Genomic DNA, 26,170 nt, shown 5'->3' with positions numbered 1-26,170 from the left:
CTATATTAAAAAATGAACCAGAATAGTGGGAACGAATTAAAAATAAATGTTGTCCTATGAAGTAGTGATGGTTGCTCTCTTGTAGTCTTTTTTTAAATTTTATTTTCTTCTTTCCTGTTTGGTTTTCTTGGGGAGGCGCCTGCCACGTGGTTTTTCAGTTAATGATGTTCCCTGAGTTAAGTCCTCCCGCCCCCCTCAAGGGGGTGGGCTCTGAGGAAACCGGTTTTTTCAGGCTTTTGTTCTCTGGAGGTTTTTATATTTGTTCACTTTTTTTTCCTCTTTATCGCCTTGACTGCTTTTGATGGTTTTTGTAGGTTTCCAGGAAAGCAAACTGCACCCTGAGCTGTCTCTCAGAGAAAAGCCTCTGTCTGCACTCCTGAGGGTGCTGCAGAGCCCATCTAAATTCCTCCCCCCCTTGGCCACTGGCAGAGGAGGTTCCGAGCCGTGGTCCCTGGGGATGCAGGGTCTTCTGCTTGTACCCAAAACCATTGTAGCGGTGGCTCTCTTGGCAGCTCCAGACCACCAGAGAGGTTACATGCTGCAATTGCACACTGAGATTTTCCCGCTGGTGCGGGCTTGGACTACCTGGTCTTTCTGGGTCTAAGAGCGCTGAGCTTGTGCGCACCTCTCTCAGGTGAGGCTGTGGGTGGCGCGTGTGCATCCCAGGCTCTGAGACCAGGGCGTGGGTCTGAGAGCACCAGGCTGGGTCTTTGTGCACCTCTCTCAGGGGAGAGTTTTGGGGCACACGTGCATCTCAGGCTCTGAAACAATGGCGCTGGTCTAAGAGAGCTGGGTGGGCCTTCGTGCACCTCTTTCTGGGGAGGGTGAGGGGCACCCGTGTCTCAGGCTCTGTAGCACGGCTCAGTGTTTTGCCATCTGAGTAGGTTCCCAGTCCCTCATAGGAGCTGGACCCCATGCAATCTTGAGCACGCTGGCAGCTCAGGGACCAAGACCTGGTTTCTCTGCTGCACTCCCTCTGGCTCAGCACCAGGGGAGGCTGTCCTGGGTCCAGGGACTTAATCCCATGTCCCTAGCTGCCCTAATTACCACAATTCCCCCCCGCCCCATGATCCTTTGCTCTTTTTGAGTGCTTTCAACCAGTCTCCAAGTTAATGCTGGTCCCCAGATGCAGGGTACTCTCGTATTAGGGGAATTATTTTCCAATGGGTCACCTCTTGTGGCTCCCTACCCCTTTTCTTTATCTTCCGATATCAGTCCGCAATTCCCACTCCGCTTTACCTGCCTACTGGCGAATTCTGCCCCTGTAGAGATCCAGACGTGTATAATTCTTTTTTTTTTTTAAGATTTTATTCATTTATTTGACAGACAGAGATCTCAAATAGGCAGAGAGGCAGGCAGAGAGAGAGGAGGAAGCAGGTTCCCTGGTGAGCAGAGAGCCTGATGCGGGGCTTGATCCCAGGACCCTGGAATCATGACCTGAGCTGACGGCAGAGGCTTTAACACACTGAACCACCCAGGCACCCCCAGACGTGTATAATTCTGATCTCAGGCTGATTTCATGGGTGATCAGAGTTCTTTGGAAGGTAATCAGCTCACTTTAGGGTACACGTTGAAAAGGCACCTCCTCCTACTTCCCCGCCATCTTGTCTCCCCCTGATATATATCCTTTTGGTTTGATCATTTGGTTGTTTTGATGCCAAGACTTAGTACCTGCTTCTTTTCCCCCCCAAAATCTACAATGATGTGTAAAATATTGGAGATGTAGTTCAGGTTCATGAGGCAGCTAAGTAGAAAATACATGGGTGTGTGGAGATGGGTGTCCAGAAGGATGAGGATGATCACGGATAGGTTAGCAAAGAGGGCCATTATGAAAATAAGAAAACTGAAATTGAAGAAAAACAGGCAAATTCTTAATGGTAAGAATAACCCTCAAAAGAAGAAATCTGTTGATTTTCCATGGGATGTTAATTTAATTTTCCCTAAAGAGAGACACATATTAAGTACAGAAAAATAATCTCTTATTAATTCATTATTTTAGTTCTATATGATTTATTCAGGACACATTGCAGCTCTAAAAAAACATATATTTTTTTAAAGTCATAATTAAAATAATGATGACACAAAAACATCCCTCTCCAAAATATTTTGAGTAAATTTGTAATTCGTATGGTTAATATATTTCTGTGACTTTATTAAGATACACATATTTTATTTTCCTGTGTAAATTTAGTAATTATCAACATCAGGTTTTGTACTTGTGTAGTATGCATTAGAACTCAATGTAAATGCATAAATTACAGATCCATTCTTGACTATATTTTATGCCCCTTAGGTAGTTTTTTTTCTTTTATAATTAAGCCCTAATATTTCTGCAACTATAGTGTTTGTAAGGTCAAGCTGTAGATATATATACTTTTTGTTTGTTCATTTGTTTTGTTTTGATGCCAGGACTTCATATCTGCTTCTTTTCCCCCAAGAAATCTACAATGAATAGTTATTGCCATCTAAAATTCAAGTGAAGCAGATTTCTCCTTTCTTGCTCAATATTCAAATGCTTTAAAGTGACTCATTTCCTGATAACTTTCTCTAAAATTTTATTGCAGCTCCCTGACTCTGCTCAAGTTCTCTGAACATATCTGTATTGTTATGAATCTCCCTCATAGCTAATGATGATTACCATTTTTTTCATCTGTCTGTTAGCCATTTGTAAGTCTTCTTTGGAGTGGTAACTCTTCGTGTCTTCTGCTTATTTTCTGACATGATGATCTGTTTTGTGTGTGTTGAGTTTGAGGACTTCTTTATAGAACTTGGATATCAGCCATTTGTCTGTAGTGTCATTTATGAATATCTTCTCTCATACTCTGGGCTGGCTCTTTCTTTTATTGACTGTTTCCTTCACTTTGCATAAGTTTTGAACTTGATGAAGTCCTAAAAGTTCATTTTTGCCTTTGTTTCCTTAACCTTTGGAGACATATTTTGAAAGAAGTTTCTGAGGCTGATGTTGAAGACATTACTGCCTATGTTCTCCTCCAGGATTTTGATGGATTCCTGTATCACATTGAGGTCTTTCATCCATTTTTGAGTTTATCTTTGTGTATGGTGAAAGAGAATGGCTGAGTTTCACTCTTCTGAACATGGTGGCCCAATTTTCCAAGCACCATTTATTGAGGAGCCTGTCTTTTTTCCACTGGATTTTTTTCCTACCCTGTCAAAGATTAGTTGACCATAGAGTAAAGGGTCCATATTTAGGGTCTCTACATTCCTCAATTGGTCTATGCTTCTGTCTGCATGCCAGTACCATACTGTCTTAATGATCACAATTTGTGATACCTTGGAATAAACCTAACGAAAGAGGTAAAGGATCTATACTTGAGGAACTATGTAACAATCATGAAAGAAATTAAAGAAGACACAAAAAGATGGAAAAACATTCCATGCTCTTGGATCAGAAGAATAAACATAGATAAAATGTCCATGCTACCCAGAGCAATCTATATTTTTAAACCAATCCTCATCAAAATACAATCGGCACTTTTTGAAGTACTGGAACAAGCAATCCTAAAATATATGTGGAATTAGACCCTGAATCTACAACAAAATGCTGAAAAATAAAACAAAGCTAGGGACATCTTATTGCATCATTCAAGGTTTATTACAAAGCTGTGATCAACCAGTATGAAATCTGTTTTGGAGAAAGTTATATTGGCATTCAACAACAATGACATTCTGTGGTTTTAGGAATGCATGTTCTGTTTATATCTTTGAAGTCCAACTGTTCCAGGTTATCATTCAAAGCTCTTGCTTCTTTTTGAACAATTTTCTACTTAGATGATCTATTTCTGTAAGTCGGGTGTTGAGGTCTCTGCCTATTCATGTATTATTATGAATAGAATTATTTATTTTGTTTAACAGTTGGCTGATGTAGTTGGCTGCTCCCATGTTGGGGACATAGATATTTACAATAGCAAGATTTTGTTGTTGGATAGACCCTTGAGGTATGATATTGTATCACTCTACACCTCTTACTGCAGTTTTGGTTTAAAATCTAACTTGTCTGATATGAGAATTGCTATCCCAGCTTTCTTTTAAAGTCCTTTGGAATGAAAAATAGTTCTCCATCCTCTTATTTTCAGTCTGGAGGTGACTTTAGGTTCAAAATGAGTGCATATGGAGGGGTCCTGTCATTTTATACAAATTGGAAACCCTATGATGTTTCATGGGAGCATGTAGCCTGCTCACACATTCAGTAACTATTGAAAGATATGAATTTTTTTGAAAGATATAATTTTATTGCCACCATGTTGCCTGCGAAGTCCTTGTTTCTATAGATTGCTTCCGTAAATATCTGGTCTGTATTACTCTTGGGGTCTTTTGTCTTTCATATATTCCCCCTTAATATTTCTTGCATGAATGGCTTGGTGTAAACAAATTATTTCAGTTTCTGGGGTACTTGTATCTTATTCCATTCTGAAAGGCAGCCTTGATGAATAACATATTTTGGATGCATGTTCTTCTATTATAGTACAATTAATAAGCCTTGCCGACCCTTTCTGGCTTGTCAGGTCTCTGTGGACAGGTCTAATGTTATTCTAATGTTCCTCACATTGTTCTTTGGCGCTAAAATTTGCAAGTTTCACTATTATATGCCAGGGCATTGGTCTATATATATTGAAGTTTGGAGGAGTCCTCTCTGCCTCATGAACATGAATGCTTATTTCCTTCCCCAACTTAGGAAATTTCTCTGCTATGATTTCTCAAATTTAACTTCTAGTCTCTGTCTTCTTTATCACATGGATCCCAGTAATTCTGAAATTGGACCATTGTATGGCATAATTGTTTTCTTTAAGTTTGTTCTCATGAGCTTCTAGCTATTTGTCCCTATCCTCCTCACCTTCCTTTTTTCCATCAGCTTATCTTCCAGCTCACTAATTCATTCTTCTTCCTTTTTTTTATCCTGGTTGTTTGAGTTTCCAGTTTAGAGTGCATCTCATTTATAACATTTTCAATGTCATCCTAATTAGGTCTCATTTCTGCCCTTCTAGATTTTATGTTGTCCCTAATTCTTTTTTTTTTTTTTTCAAGCATAGCTATTGACTTCAGAATTGCTACCCTGAAGTCTATCTCTGATATCTGGCTTATATACATACCTATTGGATCTGTGGCAGAGACCACTGTCTCTAGTTCTTTTCTTGGTTGGATGTGCTTCCCCCCTGTCATTCTGTTGAGAGATGGTTGAAGGAATATACAGAATGCAAAATATCAACCACAACCCAAGTGAAATGCACACATGAAAAAATCCAAAGTGATCAAAAGCAACCACCAATACACCATTAAATCAATATGATCCGATACATAAAAAATAAAGAACAAAGGAACAGGGAAAAAATAGGGGAGAGAGGAGAGAAATTATAATATCTCAGAGTGGAAACAGCAGGGTGATCTGCCAGTTCCTGCTTGATCTTTGGTAGAAGTCACGGTATCCCAAAATTGTGAAGAAGTCAGAAGTTAGATATATAGCAAGATAAAGTTGAATAGAGTGAAAAATGGGCTGGTATAAGGCATAAATCTATAACACATATATGTCAAAAAAATAAAAGTTAAGGAGGGAGGGGCAAGATAGCAGAGAAGTAGAAGACCTTGTTTCAACAGGTTCCCTGAATAGACCTAAATATCTATCAGAACACTCTGGACACCCATGAAATCAGCCTGAGATGTAATATTATATACTTCTGGATCTCTACAGGGGCAGGAGATTATCAGTGGAGAGGTGCAGTGAAGTGAGAGCACTCAGACTGATATTGAAGGAGATATCAGAAGGAGAAGGGAGCCACCATAAGTGACTCATTGGAAAGTAAATACTCCAGTACAAATGATTTCTGTGCTTGAATGCCAGCACTAACTTGGAGTCAAGTTAAAGCACTCAAAAATAACAGATAGTCCTAAGGGGCAATTGGTGGATTGGGCAGCCGCAGGCATAGACCTAAGCCCATGGTCCCACGGTGGTCACAGCCAGTGCCCATCATGCCTGGGAGTGCTCATTCAGGACTCCTGTTGGTGGTCTTTGAACCCACAGCTTTTTGCTACTTGCACCAATGCGGGGGCTGTGCACACCCCTGCCCGCACCCAAGAGAAACTGGTGCAGACCCCTGCCAGAGGTCCTTGGTACTGCAGCCTTCTACAATCTGCACTGCCACCTTCCACAACATGTGCTGCCACTTGTCTGTGGGTATGGACTACAGAGAGCCGTCCCAACAATGTAGCCACCAGGATCAGGCCTGCCAGATAAGTATCACTCCCGGATTTAGTGGCACAAGGGTGCAGTAACAAGCAGGGAACTCAAGCAATCACTGAGAGAGTGGCTGTGGTGCACAATGCTTGTAGGAGTTTGCAGTATTCAGCGGAGTTTGCAGAGGTGAAGTTTGTGTGTTCTGGATCATTCAGAGAGGAGGAGACTAAGGCTTCTCTCTGAGGTGGAGTTCCAGGGGCAGACAGTCTACTTTTCACTATTACTCTGAAAAGCCACAAAAATTCATGAAAGAACAAAAACCTCCATAGAACAAAAGCCTGAAAAATATGTTTCCACAAAACCCAGCCCATTTATAGGGGGCTCTGTGACTCAGCCCGGCAATATTGACTGAAAAACAGTGCAGAAGGCCACTCCCCGCGAAGACAAGCCAAAAGAGCAAGAGGACAAAAATCACAGGGTCCCCATAAAACTGTAAAACCCCAACATTAGGGGAAAACAATATCTTACATTCCTGGTATAGCATTCACACCTGTATCTTTCATACAAACAACTTTTTTTTTTAATTAATTCTCTCTATTCTTCTTTTATTTTTTAACCTACTTAGCATTACAACTAGATGTTTAATACAACATATTACAGAATAAATTTAAAGTTGAACTTTTTTCATACATGTACTTATGTTTCTTGTTCTATTTCTCTCTCTATATATAAAGTTCAAAGTAATCTTTTTTTGCCATTGAATACTACCCCAATATTTAAACCAATTTTAATTTTTGTGTATCTCTGGAATGTTGACTCCTTCAAGAAATACAACAATATACACCCTGTAAGACCTGAAATAATCTTCCACACTCACATTGAGGGTTTATAAACACCTTCCCATCTTATTCTCCTGTCACTGTTTCTGTACATTTGTTTTTCCTGTTTTTTTGTTTTTGTACTGTATAAATCTTACTATTGGGTTAATTGTGGCTGGGTTTTTCTTTTTTATTTTCATTTAATTTTGTCAGTCTTCTTGTCTTTTTTTTTTCTTTATGTACATAACAAGACTTAATTTTGGGCTCATTTTTGCTGGTTATTTCTTTTTTTTTTTCTTTTTTGTCTTTCTCTCCTCCTCCTCTCTCTCTCTCTCTCTCTCTCTCTCTCTCTCTCTCTCATTTTTGTGGTGACTTCTGATTGCTTCAAAATGTTCCCAAGTACACCTTGACTGGAACGTGGTTGATATTTTCGGGTATAAATACCCTTAACCACCTATCACTAAAATAACTAAGAGGAGGAACAATTAAGAGAGGAAAATTTCAGAGACTATGACCTCTGACACAGAACTATTCAATATGCACATAAACAATATGTCAGGAAGTGATTTCAGAGTAACAATTATCCAGACAATGGTTAGGCCGGAGAAGACCATTATTGAAAATGCAGAAACTCTATAGGCAGAAGTGATGGCTGATTTGGCAGTATTTAAAAAATAGTATCAGTGGGGAGCCTGGGTGGCTCAGTGGGATAGGCCTCTGACATCGGTTCAGGTCATGATCAACAGGGATTGAATGATCAACATGATAAACATGATCAACAGAGATTGAAACCCAAGTCAGTAACTCTGCTTTGCAGAGAACTTGCTTCCCCCTCTCCCTCTGCCTGCCTCTTGACCTACTTGTGCTCTCTATCTCTCCGTCAAATAAATAAATACAATCTTTAAAAAAATGATATCAATCAAATCCAATATAATCAAAATACTTTAACACATAGGGTAGCTGGGGCAGACGATAAAATTAGTGATGTAGAAAACAAACTGATAGAAAGGAAGAATCATGAGGAGGTCTGCAACAAACAACATAGAAACCATGCAAACAGATTTAGGGAAATAAATGACCCCATGGAACGTTCCAGTATCAGGATTATTGGAATTTCTTAGGGGATGGAGAAATAGTGAAGACTAGAAGATATTTTTGAAGAAATTCTGGATGAAATTTTCCCCAATTGGGAAGGGGGTTGGAAAAAGTGTTCCTATCCTAGAGGCAGAAAGGATATCCCCTAAGATCAACAAGTCTAGAAAGATCACCAGTTACTTAATCATGAAATTCAATAATTATAATTATAGACAGGAGTTTTTAAGGACATCTGGGGGAAGAAATTCCTTATGTCCAGAGGAAGGACCATCAGAATAACATCAGACCTTTTACAGAAATCTAACAAGCAAGAAAGGTGTGGCAAGATATATTCACAGCACTAACTGAGAGGAACATGCAGACAAGAATACTTTACCCAGCAAGGCTGACATTCAGAATAAATGGAGAGATAAAGAGCTTTCAAGACTGGCAGGATTTAAATGACCTTGCTGGGGCTCTATAAAAGAGGAAGGAACACAAGAGTGACATAGAATAGAAATTTACAAAGACAATCTATAGAAAAAAAGACTTCACAGGCTACATGATGTCAATAAAAGATTATTTTTCAATAATCACTCTCAAGGTGTAAGACTGAATGGCTCCCATAAAACTGCAAAGGGTACAGACTAGATAAAATGATAGGACCTGTCCATATGCTGTCTACATTTGGAACCTAAAGATACATCCAGACTAAAAGTGAAGGAATGGAGAACAATCTTTCAAGCCAAGGTGTCTCAAAAGAAAGCTGCGGCAGTGGGGCACCTGGGTGGCTCGGTTGAGCGACTGCCTTCAGCTCAGGTCATGATCCTGGAGTCCCGGGATCGAGTCCCACATTGGGCTCCAGCTCCACGGGGAGTCTGCTTCACCCTCTGACCTTCTACCCTCTCATGCTCTCTCTCTCTGTCTCTCTCTCAAATAAATAAACAAAATCTTAAAAAAAAAAAAAAGAAAGCTGCGGTAGTGATTCTCATACATTTAAATTGGATTTTACGCTAAAGACTGTAGTCGGAGATACAGAAGGACACTATACCATTCTTAAAGGGCCTATCCACCAAAAATAATTAACAATTGTAAATATTTATGCCCCCAACATGGGAAAAGCCAAGTTCAAAAGTCAAATGTTAATCAAAATAAAGAGCCATATTGAAATGAATATGTTAATTGTAGGGGATCTTTTTTTTAAATTAAATTTATTTATTTTCAGCATAACAGTATTTATTATTTTTTCACCACACCCAGTGTTCCATGCAATCTGTGCCCTCTATAATACCCACCACCTGGTACCCCAACCTCCCACCCCCAACACTTCAAACCCCTCAGATTGTTTTTCTGAGTTAATACTCTCTCATGATTCACCTCCCCTTCCAATTCCCCCCAACTGCCCTTTCCTCTCTAACTCCCCATGTCCTCAATGCTATTTGTTATGCTCCACAAATAAGTGAGACCATGTGATTATTGACTCTCTCTGCTTGACTTATTTCACTCAGCATCATCTCTACCAGTCCCGACCATGTTGCTACAAAAGTTGGGTATTCACCCTTTCTGATGGAGGCATAATACTCCATAGTGTATATGGACCACATCTTCCTTATCCATTCATCTGTTGAAGGGCATCTCGGTTCTTTCCACAGTTTGGCGACCGTGGCAATTGCTGCTCTAAACATTGGGGTACAGATGGCCCTTCTTTTCACTGCATCTGTATCTTCGGGGTAAATACCCAGTAGTGCAATAGCAGGGTCATAGGGAAGTTCTATTTTTAATTTCGTGAGGCATGTCCACACTGTTCTCCAAAGAGGATGCACCAACCTGCATTCCCACCAACAGTGTAAGAGGGTTCACCTTTCTCCACATCCCCTCCAACACATGTTCTTTCCTGTCTTGTTAATTTTGGCCATTCTAACTGGTGTAAGTTGATATCTCAATGTGGTTTTAATTTGAATCTCCCTGATGACTAGTGATGATGAACATTTTTTCATGTGTCTGATAGCCACTTGTATGTCTTCATTGGAGAAGTGTCTGTTCATATATTCTGCCCATTTCTTGATATGATTGCCTGTTTTGTGTGTGTTGAGTTTGAGGAGATCATTATAGATCCTGGATATCAACCTTTTGTCTGTACTGTCATTTGCAAATATCTTCTCCCATTCCGTGGGTTGCCTCTTTGTTTTCTTGAAGGTTTCCTTTGCTGTGCAGAAGGTTTTGATTTTGATGAAGTCCCAAAAGTTTTATTTTTGCCTTTGGAGACATATCTTGAAAGAAGTTGCTGTGGCTGATGTAGAAGAGATTACTGCCTATGATCTATTCTAGGATTCTGATGAATTCTTGTCTCACATTGAGGTCTTTTATCCATTTTGAGTTTATCTTTGTGTACGGTGTAAGAGAATGGTCGAGTTTCATTCATCTACATATAGCTGACCAGTTTTCCCAGCACCATTTATTGAAGAGACTGTCTTTTTTCCACTGTATATTTTTTCGTGTTTTGTCGAAGATTATTTGACCATAGAGTTGTGGGACCATATCTGGGCTCTCCACTCTGTTCCACTGGACTATGTGTCTGTTTTTATGCTGTCTTGGTGACCACAGCTTTGTAATAAAGCTTGAAACCAGGTAACGTGATACCCCCAGTTTTATTTTTGTTATTCAGCATTTCCTTAGTGATTCGGGGTCTCTTCTGATTCCATACAAATTTCTGGATTATTTGCTCCAGCTCTTTGAAGAATACTGGTTGAATTTTGATCAGAATGGCCTTAAAAGTATAGAATGTTCTAGGCATTATCGATATTTTAACAATGTTTATTCTTCCGATCCAAGTGCATGGAATGGTCTTCCATCTTATTGTGTCTAACTCAATTTCCTTCATGAGTGTTCTGTAGTTCCTCAAGTACAGATCCTTTACCTCTTTGGTTAGGTTTATTCCAAGGTATTTTATGGTTCTTGGTGCTATAGTAAATGGAATCGATTCTCTAATTTCCCTTTCTTTATTTTCATTGTTAGTGTATAAGAAAGCCACGGATTTCTGCACAATGCCTTTGTATATTGCCATGTTGCTGAATTGCTGTATGAGTCCTAGTTGTTTGGGGGTGGAGTCTTTTGGGTTTTCCATATAAAGAATCATGTCATCTGTGAAGAGAGAGAGTTTGACTTCTTCATTGCCAGTTTGGATACCTTTTATTTCTCTTTGTTGTCTGATTGCTGTTGCTAACACTTCTAATACTATGTTGAACAAGAGTGGTGAAAGTGGGTATCCTTGTCTTGTTCTTGATCTCAACAGGAAGGCTGCAAGATTTTTCCCTGTGAGGATGATATTTACTGTGGGTCTTTCATAGATAGTTTTGTTGAAGTTCAGGAATGTTCCCTCTATCCCTATATTTTGAAGCGTTTTAATCAGGAATGGATGCTGGATTTTGTGAAATGCTTTTTCTGCATCAATTGAGAGGACCATGTGGTTCTTCTCTCTCCTCATATTAATTTGTTCAATCACATTGGTTGATATGCGAATGTTGAACCATCCTTGTAGCCCAGGGATGAATCCCACTTGGTCATGGTGGATAATCTTTTTTTTTAAATTAATTTATTTATTTGACAGAGATCACAAGTAGGCAGAGAGGCAGGCAGAGAGAGAGAGGGGGAAACAGGCTCTCTGATGAGCAGAGTGCTGGATGTGGGGCTCGATCCAAAGACCCTGAGATCATGACCTGAGTCGAAGGCAGAGGCTCTAACCCACTGAACCACCCAGGAGCCCCAGTGGATAATCTTTTTAATGTGCTGTTGGATCCTGTTTGCTAGGATCTTGTTGAGAATCTTAGCATCCATATTCATCAGTGATATTGGTCTTGAATTCTCCTTTTTGGTAGGTTCTTTGCCTGGTTTGGGGATCAGGGTAATGCTGGATTCATAGAAAGAGTCTGGAAGTTTTCTTTCTGCTTCAGTTTTTTGAAACAGCTTCAGGACAATAGATGTCATTTCTTCTTTGAAAGTTTGGTAGAATTCCCCAGGGAATCCATCAGGTCCGGGGCTCTTGTTTTTTGGAAGGTTTTTTGATCACTGCTTCTATCTCGTTACTAGATATCGGTCTATTCAAGTTGTCGATTTCTTCTTGGTTTAATTTTGTGAGTTTATAGTTTTCCAGGAATGCATCCATTTCATCAAGATTGCTAAGCTATTGGCATAAAACTATTGAGAATAACTTCTGATGATTGTTTCTACTTCCTTGGAGTTTGTTGTGAGCTCTCACTTCTCATTCATAATTTTATAAATTTGGGCTTTCTCTTTTTTCTTTTGGATTAGTGTGGCCAGTGGCTTATTGATATTATTGATTCCTTCAAAAAACCAACTTCTAGTTTCATTGATACCTTCTACTATGTGTTTGGTTTCTACCTTCCATCTCAGCTCTAATCTGATAATTTCCCTTCTTATATGTGGAGTTGGTTTGATTTGTTGTTGATTCTCCAGTTCTTTAAGGTGTAGAGACAGCTGCTGTGTTCTGGTTTTTTTCAAATTTTTTGAGGGAAAGCTTGGATGGATATGTGTTTCCCCCTTAGGACCACCTTTGCTATATCCCATATGTTTTGGACGAAGTGTCTTCATTCTCATTGGCTTCCATGAATTGTTTCATTCCTTCTTTGATCTCCTGGTTAATCCAAGCATTCTTAAGCAAGGTGGCCTTTAGGTTCCAGGTGTTTGAGTTCCTTCTGAACTTTTCCTTGTGATTAAGCTCCATTTCAAAGCATTGTGATCTGAGAATACGCAGGGAATAACCTCAGTCTTTTGGTGTCAGTTGAGTCCTGATTTGTGACCCAGTACGTGGTCTATTCTGGAGAAGGTTCCGTGTGCACTTGAGAAGAATGAATATTCTGTTGTTTTAGGGTGGAATGTTCTGTATATATCTATGAGGTCCATCTGGTCCAATGTGTCATTAAATGCTCTTCTTTCTTTATTGATTTTCTGCTTTGATGATCTATTTCTGAGAGAGACATGTTAAGATCTCCTATGATTAGTGTATTTATATCAATATGACTCTTTATCGTGGATAACAGTTATCTTACGTTATTGGCTACTCCCATATTGGGGGCATATATATTTACAATTGCTAGATCATCTTGGTGGATAGTCCCTTTAACGATTATGTAGTGTACTTCTGTATCTCTGACTATAGTCTTTAGTTTGAAGTCTAATTTTTCTGATATGAGAATCACTACCCCAGCCTTCTTTTGAGGCACATTGGCATGAAAAATGCTTTTCCATCCCTTCACTTTCAGTCTGCGTGTATCTTTAGGTTCAAGATGGGTCTCTTGTAGACCACATATGGATGGGTCCTGTTGTTTGATCCAATCTGCATCCCTGTGCTGTTTTATAGGTGCATTTAGGCCAGTCACATTGAGAGTGATTATTGATAGATATGTTTTTATTGACATCGAGTTACCTTTGAAGTCTTTCTTTCTGTAGATTGTCTCAATATTTCTGTTCAATGCTATTCTTAGGATTTTTCTATTTACAGAACCCCCCTTAATATTTCCTACAGTGTTGGCTTACTGGTTGCATAGTCTTTTAAGCTTGCCTGTCTTAGAAACTCTTTATCACTCCATCCATTTTGAATGTTATCTTGCTGGATAAAGTATTCTTGGCTGCATGTTATTCTCATTTAGTGCCCTGAATATGTCTTGCCAGCCTTTTCTGGTTTGCCAGGTCTCTATGGAAAGGTCTGATGTTATTCTGATGGGCTTTCCTCTGTAAGTAAGGAGCCTCTTTGCTCTAGCAGCTTTCAAGCGATTATACCAACAATTATAATTCCTCAATTTGACTATCAGGTTCCTAAATGTTTTTTTGGAATGTACAATCTTGGGTGGAGACCATTCAACCTCTAGTACATGAACGCTGGTTCCATTCTCGAGATTGGGAAGTTTTTCATGAAGGTCTTGTTCCACTATATCTTCTACACTTCTTTCTTTCTCCTCCCCTTCAGGGATTCCAATAATTCTGACATTGGAACACTTCATGGCATCATTTATTTCCCTGATTCTGTTTTCGTGGTTTCTAAGCTGTTTGTTCCAGGCTTCCTCCTAATCCTTTCTCTCTATCTGTCCTCCAGATTACTAATTATATCTTCTGTCTCAATTACCCTAACTTTGAGAGAGTTTAGATTAGATTGGAACTCATTGAGAGCATTGTGAACCTCCTCCCTGGTAGCTTTAAGCTACACCCTAACATTATGAACATTCTGTATGGTTGCTTTCAGCTTGTCCCTAATCAATTCTGTTTGGTCATCCATGGCTTTCTCCAACCTAGCTATTGCCTGGATTATTGTTAGCCTGAATTCTCTTTCTGACATATTATCTATGTTGATATCCATTAGCTCTGTTGCAGAAGGTCCTTCCTCTATATTTTTCTTCTGTTGGGCATTCCTCCTCCTAGTATTTTGGTAGGAGGTGACCGAACAGATGTAGCTGGATGTATTAACTTTAGTGCAGTCAAGGTGCACCTTGGAACACTTTTGAGCCATCAGGATTCCCCACCCAAACGAGAGACAAAAGAAAAGAAAAAGAAAAAGAAAAAAAAAGAGATAGAGAGACAGGAAAGAAAGGGAAGATGAAAGTGAAGGTTCAGCCCAAATGTGCCCCAAAGTAAGATTTATGAAGTAGACAAACAAAAACAAACAAAAAGACTGATAAAAGTATATGACAAGAGAAAAAAATATATATATATGCAAATAAAGGAAGAACCTCGTCAAAAAGAACCCCTAGTGTAAGATTTATATACTATCAGGACAAACACACAAAAAACAGAAATACTGGTGGAAGAGAAAGATGGGGAGTGGTTGTAAATTCTCAGTGTCGGTGAGGAAGGTTGTTTTGATTCTTCCTGGATGTATCTTGATATTTTTTGTTAAAGGACTCAACTTTCCTAAGATAAAGGGGGATTAAAAATTAGTTTACCCATAGGGGTAGTATTGATTGGGGAAAGTAGATTACCTTAAAGTTTAACTCTATATGAATATTAGAAGATAAAATTAAAAAGGAATAAACTAGACTAAACTAAACTAAAATTTAAAAAAATAAGAAGGAATTCAAAAAATAGAAATGCAAAAGAAAAACATAGGTGTATGTATCAAAAAGTTTAGGTTAGAAAGTTATTATGGAATTTGATGTACTGCACAGCTCGCTGTGATGGTTATTAGGTTAAAAAATTACCTATATATAAAAAAAAATAGACCAGAATAGTGGCAATGAATGTAAAATAAAAGTTTTCCTATGAAGTAGTGGCTGTTCTCTTGTAGTCCTTTTTTTTTCTCTCTTTTATTTATTTATTTTTCTTTCTTGATTTGTTTTCTCAGGGAGAGGCCTGCCACGTGGGTTTTCAGTCAATGATGTTCCCTGATTTAAGTCCTCCCACCTCCCTCAAGGGGGTGGGCTCTGAGGAAACTGTTTTTTTTTTTTTTTTTTTTCAGGATTTTGTTCTCTGGCAGTTTTTTATGTTTGTTCACTTTTTTTTCCACTTTGACCGCTTTTGATGGTTTTTGTAGTTTTAGAGGAAAACAAACTGCATCCTGATCTCCCTCTCAGAGAGAAGCCTCAGTCTGGCTGCAGAGCCTAAATAAGTTCCCCCTTGGCTGCTGGCACAGCAGGTTCCAATTCCCGGTCCCTGGGGACACAGGATCTTTTGCTTGTACCCAAAGCCAAGGCAGTGGCGGCTGTCTGGGCAGCTCCAGACCGCCAGAGAGGTTCCAAGCAGCAATCACACACTGAGATTTTCCCGCTGGCTTGGGCTGCGAGTGCCAGGTATTTCTGGGTCTAAGAGCATCCGGTTTATGCGCACCAATTTCATGGGAGGATGAAGTTCGTGGGTCTCAGGCTCTGAGAATGGGGTGCAGGTCCAAGAGCACCAGGTTGGGCCTTCACGCACCTCTGTGGGGGGAGATTTTGGTGCAGGCTCTGAAAAAATGGAGCGTATCAAAGGGCACCGGCCAGGCCTTTATTCCTCTCTCAGGGGATTATTTCAGGCTCTGCATCAGGGCTCTCGAGTTCTGCAGCCTGGCGTGGCTCCCATCCCCTCACAGGAAAAGGACCCCATGCAACCTCGGGCGCGCTGGTGGCTTAGGGACCAAGAGCTGGTTTCTCTACCACAATCTCTCTGCCTCAGCACCAGGGGATGCTGTCCTGGGACCGGGGACTTAAGCCCCTATCCCTAGCCATCCCGATTCCCACAATTTCCCCCCCCCCCCCCCCGCGATCCTTTGCTCTTTTGGAGTGCTTTCAACCAGTCTCCAAGTTAATGCTGGTCCCCAGACGCAGGGCACTCTCGCTTGTATTGGGGTATTACTTTCCAACTGGTCCCCTCTGGTGGCTCCCTCTTCCTTTTATTTATCATCCGATATCAGTCTGCCATTCTCATTCCTCTTTACCTGCTCACTGGCATCTTCTCCCCCTGTAGAGATCCAGACATGTATAATTCTGATCTCAGGCTGATTTCAAGGGTGATTGGAGTTCTTTGGTAGGTAATTGATCAGGGAGCATTAGTCTGGCTGAAGACAAAGCAAAATCTGGCGCCTTGCACCCTCCTCTCCATCTGTTCCCCCTCATTCATATGTGTAGCATCCCTCAGGCAGCTCTGACTGCGATGAACAATAAGCAAATAGTTAACTTGCAGAGCTCACAATCCTGCTAGACAGGAGTCTCCCTTGGCTTACAAATGTCCTAAATCTCACTAACAAAGACGATTGATAGAAGGATTGTGACATCCCACCAAAAAGTCTCCCAACTATCTTAATGTTAATAGTTGGTCTAAAGACAACATTGATCAAGACGTAAGGGCAAGGCCTCCGGTAGGCCTCGGATATCCTGGCACCTTGTAGGCCCTCTTTAGCATATTAAAACTCCATTGAAACCTTCATTCCCCTCATCATCCCCCAACCGCAGGGTACATAACCTGCCATCTCTCTCAACCAGGGGCAGCAGCTCTTCCTGCCCACGGGTCCTGTCCCCATGCTTTAATAAACCACCATTTTGCACCAAAGATGTCTCACGAATTCTTTCTTGGTCATCAGCTCCGGACCTCAGCCCACTGAACCTCACCTAGGTTCTGGAACTTCATCATAATCAGCTCACTTTGGGGTACTAGTTGAAAAGGCGCCTCCTCCTACTTTCCTGCCATTTTGTCCCCTAATTGTAGGGGATCTTAACACACTAGTCTCAGCTATAGAGTGATCATCTAAGCAGATAATCAGCAAAGAAACAAGAGCTTTGAATGACACATTAGACTGGATGGACCTCATAGATATATACAGAACATGCTACTCTAAAACGACAGAATACACTTATTGAGCATGCATGGGACTTTCTCCAGAATAGACCACCCACTAGGGCACAAATCAGGGCTCAACCAATACCAAAAGATTGAGATTATTCCCTGCATATTCTAAGACAACAATGCTTTGAAAATGGAACACAACCACATGAAAAACGTTTGGAAGGAATTCAAACACTTGGAAACCAAAGAACATCCTTCTCAAGAATGGCTGGATAAACCAAGAAATCAAAGGAGAACTTAAAAAATACATGGAAACCAATGATAATGAAGACACATTGGTCTAAAACTTATGGGATACAGCAAAGGCAGTCTTAAGCCCCAAGTCCTAAGGAGGAAATATATAGGCATCCAAGTCTCACTAAAAAAAAAAAAATTAAAAATCCCATGTATACCAACTGTCTTTACACCTGAAAGATCTGAAGGATCTGGAAAATCAACAACAAATTAAGCCCACTCCACACAAATTAAGGAAAATAATCAACATTGCAGCAGAGATCAATGTGTTAAAAACCATATATGATAGAACACATCAACGAAACCAGAAGCTTTTTTGAAGGAATTATGGAGGACACATATTGCATGGAGCACTGGATATGGTGCGTAAGCAATGAACTCTGGAACACTGAAAAGAAATTATTAAAAAATTTTAAAAAAATTTAAAAAGAATCAAGAAGATCAATAAAGCATTGTCCAGAGTAATCGAAAAGAAAAGAGAGAGGTCCCAAATTAATAAAATTATGAATGAAAGGGGAGAGATCATGACTAACACTAAGGAAATAGAAACAATCATCAGAAATTATTATCAGCAGCTATATGCCAACAAGTTAAACAACTAGAAGAAATCGATATATTCCAAGAAACGTATAAATTTCCAAAATTGAAGCAGGAAGAAATTGACAAACCTGAATAGACCAATATCTGGTAATGAGATTGAAGCAGTGATCAAAAACCCCCCACAAGCTGTGCCTGGGTGGCTGAGTGGGTTAAATCCTCTGCCTTCAACTTAGGTCATGACCTCAGGATCCTGGGATTGAGCTCTGCATCAGGCTCTTGCCTCAGCAGGGAGCCTACCTCCCTTCCTCTCTCTCTCTGCTTTCCTCTCTCTCTGCCTGCCTCTCTGCCTACTTGTGGTCTCTGTCTGTCAAACAGATAAATAAAATCTTTGAAAAAAATTTTAAAAAAAGAACAAATAAATAAATAAAAGGAAAACCTCCCACAAAACAAGAGCCTAGGACCTAATATATTCCCTGGGGAATTCTACCATTCAAAGAACAAATACTACCTATTATCTTGAATCTGTTTTAAAAAATAGAAATTGAAGAAAAACTTCCAGACACTTTCTATGATGCCAGCATTACCTTTATCCCAAAACCAGGCAAATGCCTCATCAAAAAGGAGAATTTCAGACCAATATTCCTGATGAATATGGATGCGAATAATCTCAAAAGAATCCTAGCTAATAGGATCCTGCAGTACATTAAAAAGATTAGCTACCATGATCTGCTGGGGTTTATCCCTGGGTTGCAAAGGTGGTTCAACACTCGCAAATCAATGTGATAGAACAAATCAATAAAAGAAGAGAGAAGAAAGACTTGGTCCTCTCAATGCAAAAAAAGCCTTTGTCAAAATACAGCAATAGTTCATGAATAAAAATCTTCCAAGAATAGGGATAGAGGGAACATTACACAACTTCATAAAATCTGTCAATGAAAACCCACAGCAAATATAATTCTCAGTTAGGAAAAACTGACAGCATTCCCATTGAAATCAGGAACATGACAAAGGTACCCCCTCTTACCACTGTTGTTCAACACAGTAATAGAAATACTAGCAAAAGCAATAAGACAACAAAAATAAATAAAAGGTATTCAAATTGACAATGACGAAGTCAAACTTTCTCTCCTCGCAGATGACATGATACTTTATATGGAAATCCCAAAGGACTCTACATCAAAACTCCTACATCTCCTACAGGAATGCAGTAATGTGGCAGGATACAAAATGCACAGAAATCGGTAACTTACTTATACAATAACACAGAAAATAAAGATAAGTTTGAGAATTGATTTCATTTAATATAGTACCAAGATCTATAAGGTAACTTGGAATAAACTTAAGCAAAGAGGTAAAGATCTGTATACAAAGAACTACAGAACACTCATAAAATAATTTGAAGAAGACACAAAAAGATGGAAAAGCATTCCATGCTAATGGATCAGAAGAACAAACCTTGTTAAAATGTCTATACTGCCCAAAACAATCTATAATTTCAATGTCATCCCAATCAGAATTCCACTGGCATTTTTCAAAGTGTTGGAACATACAATCTCAAAATTAGTGTGAAACCAAAAGAGACCCTGAATAGTGAATAAAATGTTGAAAATGAAAAACCAAGCTGGTGGCATCACATTACCCACTTTCAAGCTTTACTACAAAGCTGTGATCACAAAGACAGCATGCCACGGGCATAAAAACAGACACATAGACCAGTGGAACAGATTAGAAAGCCCAGATATGGACCTCAACTCAGTGGTCAAATAATCTTTGACTAAGCAGGAAAAATATACAGTGGGAAAAAGACAGTCTCTTCAATTAGTGGTGCTGGGAAAATTGAACAGCTATATGTAGAAGAATGAAACTCTTCTCTTCTCTTAAACCATACACAAAGATAAACTTGAAATGGATGAAATACCTCAATGGCAGGCTGGAGTCTATCAAAATCCTAGTGGAGAACATAGGCAGTAACTTCTTTTACATTGGCCACAGCAACTTCTTTCAATACGTGTCTTCAAAGGCAAGGAAACAAAAGCAAAAATGAACTTTGGGGACTTCATCAAGATAGAAGCTTCTGCACATGAAAAGCAACAGCCAAGAAAACAAAGAGGCAACCCACGGAATGGGAGAAGATATTCACAAATAACACTACAGACAAAAGGCTGATATCCAAGATCTATAAAGAACTCTTCAAATTCAACACCCCTAAAACAGATAATTATGTCAAAAAATGGGCAGAAGACAAACCAAAGAAGACGAACAAATGGCTATAAGACATAAAAAAAGGTTCAACATCACTAGGCGTCATGGAAATTCAAATCAAAATCAAATTGAGATCCCACATTACATAAGTTAGAATGACCAGAATTAACAGGACAGGAAACAACTGTTGGTGGAAATGCAAGTTGGTACAGCCACTTGGAAAACAGTGTGGAGATTTCTCAAAAAATTTATAAAAGGAGCTACACTATGACCCTGCAATTGCACTACTGGGTATTTACCAGAGGATACAGATGTAGTGAAATGAAAGGCCAGTGTACCCCAAATGTTCAGAGCAATAATGGCCACAATGGCCAAATCACGGAAAGAGCTTATATGCACTTCTGAGACGAATGGATTTAAAAAACGTAGTCCATATATACAATGGAATGTTACGCAGACAGCAGAAAGAATTAATATCCAGCTTTTGTATGAACATGGTCGTGAGTAGAGGAGATTATGCTAAGTGAAATAAGTCAAGCAGAGAACGTCAATTATCATATCATTTCACTTACTTGTGGGACATAAGGAATAACCTGAAGGACACTATGAGAAGGAAATAAAAAGTGAATTAGGGTAAGTCTTAGGGGGAGAAGAACCATGAGACATGGAGGACTCTGAGAAACAAACTGAGGGTTTTGTAGGGGAGGCAGTGAGGGATGGGTGAGTCTGGTGTTGGGTATCAGGGAGGGGCAGGTTTTGCATGGAACACTGGTGTGGAGAATAAAAAATGAATCTTGGAACACTGAAAAAATTAAATTAAAATTAAAGGAAAGAAAATTGAAGAAATGATTTAAAAACATACATTGGAAAAGAAAAACAAATTGGGAAATATATTTATACTTTACATAAAATATAAAATATAAAAAATATTTGAAATGTGAGCAGCATTTAAAAAAATAGAAAGAAAAAAAAAGAATAAGAAAAGACATTGAAAAGAAAGTAAAATTATAGCCTGAAGTATAAGCAAGTCATGAGGAACACCTGCAGCTTATTTTAATATTTTTCCCCTGGTGCTGGAGTTTTATAGATCTTTGGGAAATAAGCTTATCATTCAGTTGTGCTTCCAGTCAGGTGTCCTTGATTGGTAGAGTTGTCCAATTCCCTCGACAGGGGAATGGGCTTAATATGAGCTGGTTGGCTGCTCAGCTATTTTTCCCCATAGTATTTCTGCTTCTCTTTAGAGGGTCAGAGGAAACATGGCAGTGAAGAAACCTCTGGCCCAGAGCATCAACATCACAGTCCCTTCTCTCCTTTGCAACAAATATTCTAGGTCATTCTGTGTTCACTGGGGGTGTCATGGTGAGCTGCAAGCATCTCTGAGATTTGTGGGTTTGCAATTGATAGGGGCCATGGACTCACATGTGCATCCGTTATTTGCATCTCCTAGGTTACAATGAGGGGGAAACCCCAGCATCTCCTCATGGGCTATACTGCTCAAGAGCTGTCCCTGTAATGGGCACAAATATCCCCTAGGATTTAGACAGCTCACGACTCCTAGTCATTTTCAGAGTGGTCAGGCAGAGGGCAGTCTCCCTACCGGCTCAGCTCATAATTTATGGTGTTTGGAACTGAAAATCACCTCTAGGATCATTGACCTTAACCAGTTTTCCTGCTCCACTATTTGGGCAATCTATCAGATTGGGCTCCCTCATTTTCCTGAATCTCCAGGAATCCTGGAATCTCACTCATTTTCCTGCATCTCCTAGAGATTACAAAGATCCCCCTACAGCTCTGGCTACTTGTCCCCTATATCATTTTAAAAAGGGGGTGCCTCTAACTCAAATAGATTTCTAAGGGTCTCTCTTTTTTTATTATTTTTTTGCTCCTATGTTATATCAATTTCTCTTTTTAAATTGTTTTTAATTATTAAATTTATTTCCAATGTAGAACAACTCATTGTTAATGCACCACATGCAGTGCTCCATGCAATAAGTGCCCTCCATAATACCCAACACCAGGCTCACCGAACCTCCAACCAGCCGCCCCTTCAAAACCCTCAGATTGTTTTCCAGAATCCATAGTCTCTCAAGGTTCATCTTCCCTCCGTTTCCCCCCAAATCCTTTCTCATCTCCATCTCCCCATGTCGTCCGTGTTATTTGATATGCTCCACAAATAAGTGAAACCATATGATAATTGATTCTCTCTGCTTGACTTACTTCACTCAGCATAATCTCTTCCAGTGCCGTCTCATGTTGATACAAATGTTGGGTATTCGTCATTTCTGAAGGAGGCATAATACTCCATAGTGTCTATGGACCACATCTTCCCTATCCATTTGTCCTTTGAAGTACATCTTGGTTCTTTCCACAATTTGGTGACTGTTACAATTGCTGCTATGAACATTGGGGTATATGTGGCCCTTGTTTTCACTACATCTGTATCTTTGGAGTAAATACCCAGTAGTGCAATTTCAGGGTAATAAGGAAGCTCTATTTTTAATTAGCAAAAATGTTTAAAGTATAAGCCTGTAAATGTATCCCCAAGCCACTTGAAAATATTTTCAGCAAAATTTTGGTCTGATGACAAGTATAATGCATCTATATTTCCCTTGCCAAATGAACAACTTGTGTAAATATTTCTGATCCTCTCATACATGAATCCATAACCCCACCAAATTCACTTCTTTTTGTTGTTGTTGTTGTTGCACTGCGTCCATATATCATGATATTCAGAAGAAACTATATTTTTCATATTTACATTTGAATGATTGTGACAATTTCTTCTATACTACTGTTTAATACTAGGTCATTAAATATTTAAATTATGAATAAATACAAAACATAAGCTTACTATAAAATACCGCTAAGGATACATTTTTGTCTTTTTAGACTTAACGTTTTAGTGAGTGTTCTTTTTTTTTAGATTTTATTTATTTATTTGATAGGCAAAGATCACAAGTAAGCAGAGAAGCAGGCAGAGATAGAGGAGGAAGCTGGATCCCTGCTGAGTGGAGAGCCCAACATGGTGCTTGATCCCAGGACCCTGGGATCATTACCTGAGCCAAAGGCAGAGGCTTTAACCCACTCAGCCACCCAGGTGTCCTTTAGTGAGTGTTCTTAAGTTGTCAAAGCATGAAAAGGGATTTCTTATTTATAATATTAGATCCTTTTTCCCAGTGACATACTCAGATAATTCAACAGTTCAGAAGGGAAATTATATTGATAAATGACATATTTTAATGGCATTATTTATTATTTTCAGTTATATTGATAGAATTCCAATCAATTTCTCAATTTATTGCTGAAAACATGACTTTTAAAGTAGAATGAGCCTCAGCAATTTCCGATACATTTCGTGAATAAACATTCTCCTCATTTTATTAATGGCATATTTCCTTTGTTCATTTCTAAGGCTGTAGATAATAGGGTTGAAGAGTGAAGGATTATGGAATAGAAGACAGAAAGGACCATGTCCTGGATAGTGGACTATCAGATGGCCTCAGGTATACATAAAATTCTGACACCACAAGGAAGTAAGGGACAGAAGTAGAAAAAGTATTTTTTTTTCTGTCTGCTCCACTTGGAAATGTGAGAATTGTAGAAAATAAGACCTGATGATGAAAATGAAACAGTGACCACCAATCCCCAGATCAGAGGCAATGATCACTATCTCATTACTAAAGGTATCAGAGCAGGAGAACTTTATCAGTGAGGTGATATTACAAAACATAACAAAACAAAACAAAACAAAAAAACTGATGGATGACATTAGGCAGACAGAATGGCAGCAGGAATGTGTTGCCAGTGGGCACATCCTCATAAATGAGACCACTGAGTATGGAAGCCAGAGTCATTTGGATGCAGATTTGAGGGTTCATGATCATAGGGTAGTGAAGTGGTTTGCAGATTGCCACATGGCAGTCATGGACCATGATAATCAGAAACAGAAGCTCCACATATACAAAGAAAACCACTAGGAAGTCCTGAGCTACACACCCAACCTTTGAAATGGTGCTGCTGTCAAGCAGGGAAATGATGCATGAGTTAGGAACTGTTACAGAAATGTAACATCCAAGATGGACAGATTCCTGAAGAAGAAATACATGGGTGTGTGAAGACTCCTGTCAAGGTTGGTGACAGTAACAGTAATAATGTTCCCCATCAGAGTGACTACATACATCAGAAAGAAGGTTATGGCATGCAAAATCTATAATTCCCATACATCAGAAAACCCCATGAGGACAAATCCCATCATGATGGTGGAATTTAACATTTGTGAGTAATGCACTTTTTACCTGGAAAGTAGGAAGTGAAATCCAGAGCTCATGAAGAATCAAATTATGAAAATATCGTTCTTAAATAGTTTAGTCTTGACCCCTACCTAATTCTAATCTATATTGAAACCCCTAATTTTTAAAAAATGTTTATTTTTTTATTTTTTTATAAACATATAATGTATTATTAGCCCCATGAGTGCTGGTCTGTGAATCGCCAAGTTTACACACTTCACAGCACTCACCATTGCACATACCCTCCCCAATGTCCATAACCCCAGAAGCCCCTAATATATTTTTTTTAAAGATTTTTTATTTATTTATTTATTTGACAGAGAGAGAAATCACAAGTAGGCGGAGAGTCAGGCAGAGAGAGAGAGAGAAGCAGGCTCCCGCTGAGCAAAGAGCCCGATGCGGGGCTCGATCCCAGGGCACTGAGATCATGACCTGAGCCGAAGGCAGTGGCTTAATCCACTAAGCCACCCAGGCGCCCCGCCCCTAATATTTTTGAAAGAAAATTAAGTGGTCCTCCTTTAGTATATGGGGTATTATTAGTTTTCCTTTATAGTATTTTATTTCAACAATAGTAATGAAGTGACAATTACAACTTACAATAAACATATACAACTTCAATCCATATTTCTATACACTTCCATTGGAGGATGTACTTTTCTCATGATCAGTTATGTAAAAATATAGACATAGATTACATAAATAAAGTTGCATTTGAATGAAATTTTGGAGATAATGTTGTTGAACACTGGATAATTAGAATAAAACATTTTTGTTGTTTTTAGTCTTACATTTTTATTTGGGGGTATGGACAATATGGGGTAAAATGATTTTTTTCTGGAACTAAGGTTCTATGCAAAATAGTGAAAAATTATCTTCTGTTCCTATGACAAAATATTGATATCATTTGTAACCTTACCTACTCTAATATCTCAAATGGAGTATAAACCCATAAGCTGATACATTTACCTACACTGACTTTATTCCTAATTTTTGGTTACATTTTTATACTTCAATTTTTTTTTCTGGTTCATTTATCTCTATTCTTAAAGAAAGACTGAAAGGGCCAAGTATTATTATTTCCTGAGTGCCTCTTGAACTTACCCCTAATGCTCTTTCTTTATCATCTTCAATTTTCCAACTTTTCAAAACTTCTTTGATTCTACTAGCTAAAAACAAAGCAACAAAATTATAGCACAATATCTTCCAATAGTAATTTAGCCTTTTTTTCTGTTAAATTACAGACTGTTTTTCTCACTTTAATCTTCAGCTAGTTCAACAACTTTTTTTAGAATTTCTTCCTGTGATTATGCATAACTTAACAAGTTGTTGATCATTGCCACCACATCTTTATTGTTTAAGTCATTACCTCCTTTGGTTTATTCACTAGTGGTTGAATTAACCAACTTTCATCTTAACTTACCTGTGTTACATGTATTTTCCTGGATCTCCTCTATTATTCTTTTACAACTTATTTTTTTCTCATTTCCAATAATAATAGTAAC

General features: G+C 39.0%; 1 pseudogene; it reads right to left on the bottom strand.

Annotated features, from left to right (window-relative positions):
- Positions 1–23,695: 23,695 nt before the first annotated feature.
- On the bottom strand, positions 23,696–24,652 carry LOC116585806 (annotated as a pseudogene).
- Between the last annotated feature and the right edge of the window lie 1,518 nt (positions 24,653–26,170).

The sequence above is a fragment of the Mustela erminea genome, chromosome 3, assembly GCF_009829155.1.
Source record: "Mustela erminea isolate mMusErm1 chromosome 3, mMusErm1.Pri, whole genome shotgun sequence".
Taxonomy (NCBI): domain Eukaryota; kingdom Metazoa; phylum Chordata; class Mammalia; order Carnivora; family Mustelidae; genus Mustela; species Mustela erminea.
Note: the sequence above shows the minus strand (reverse complement) of the source record. Positions and strands in the feature narration are given on the sequence as shown.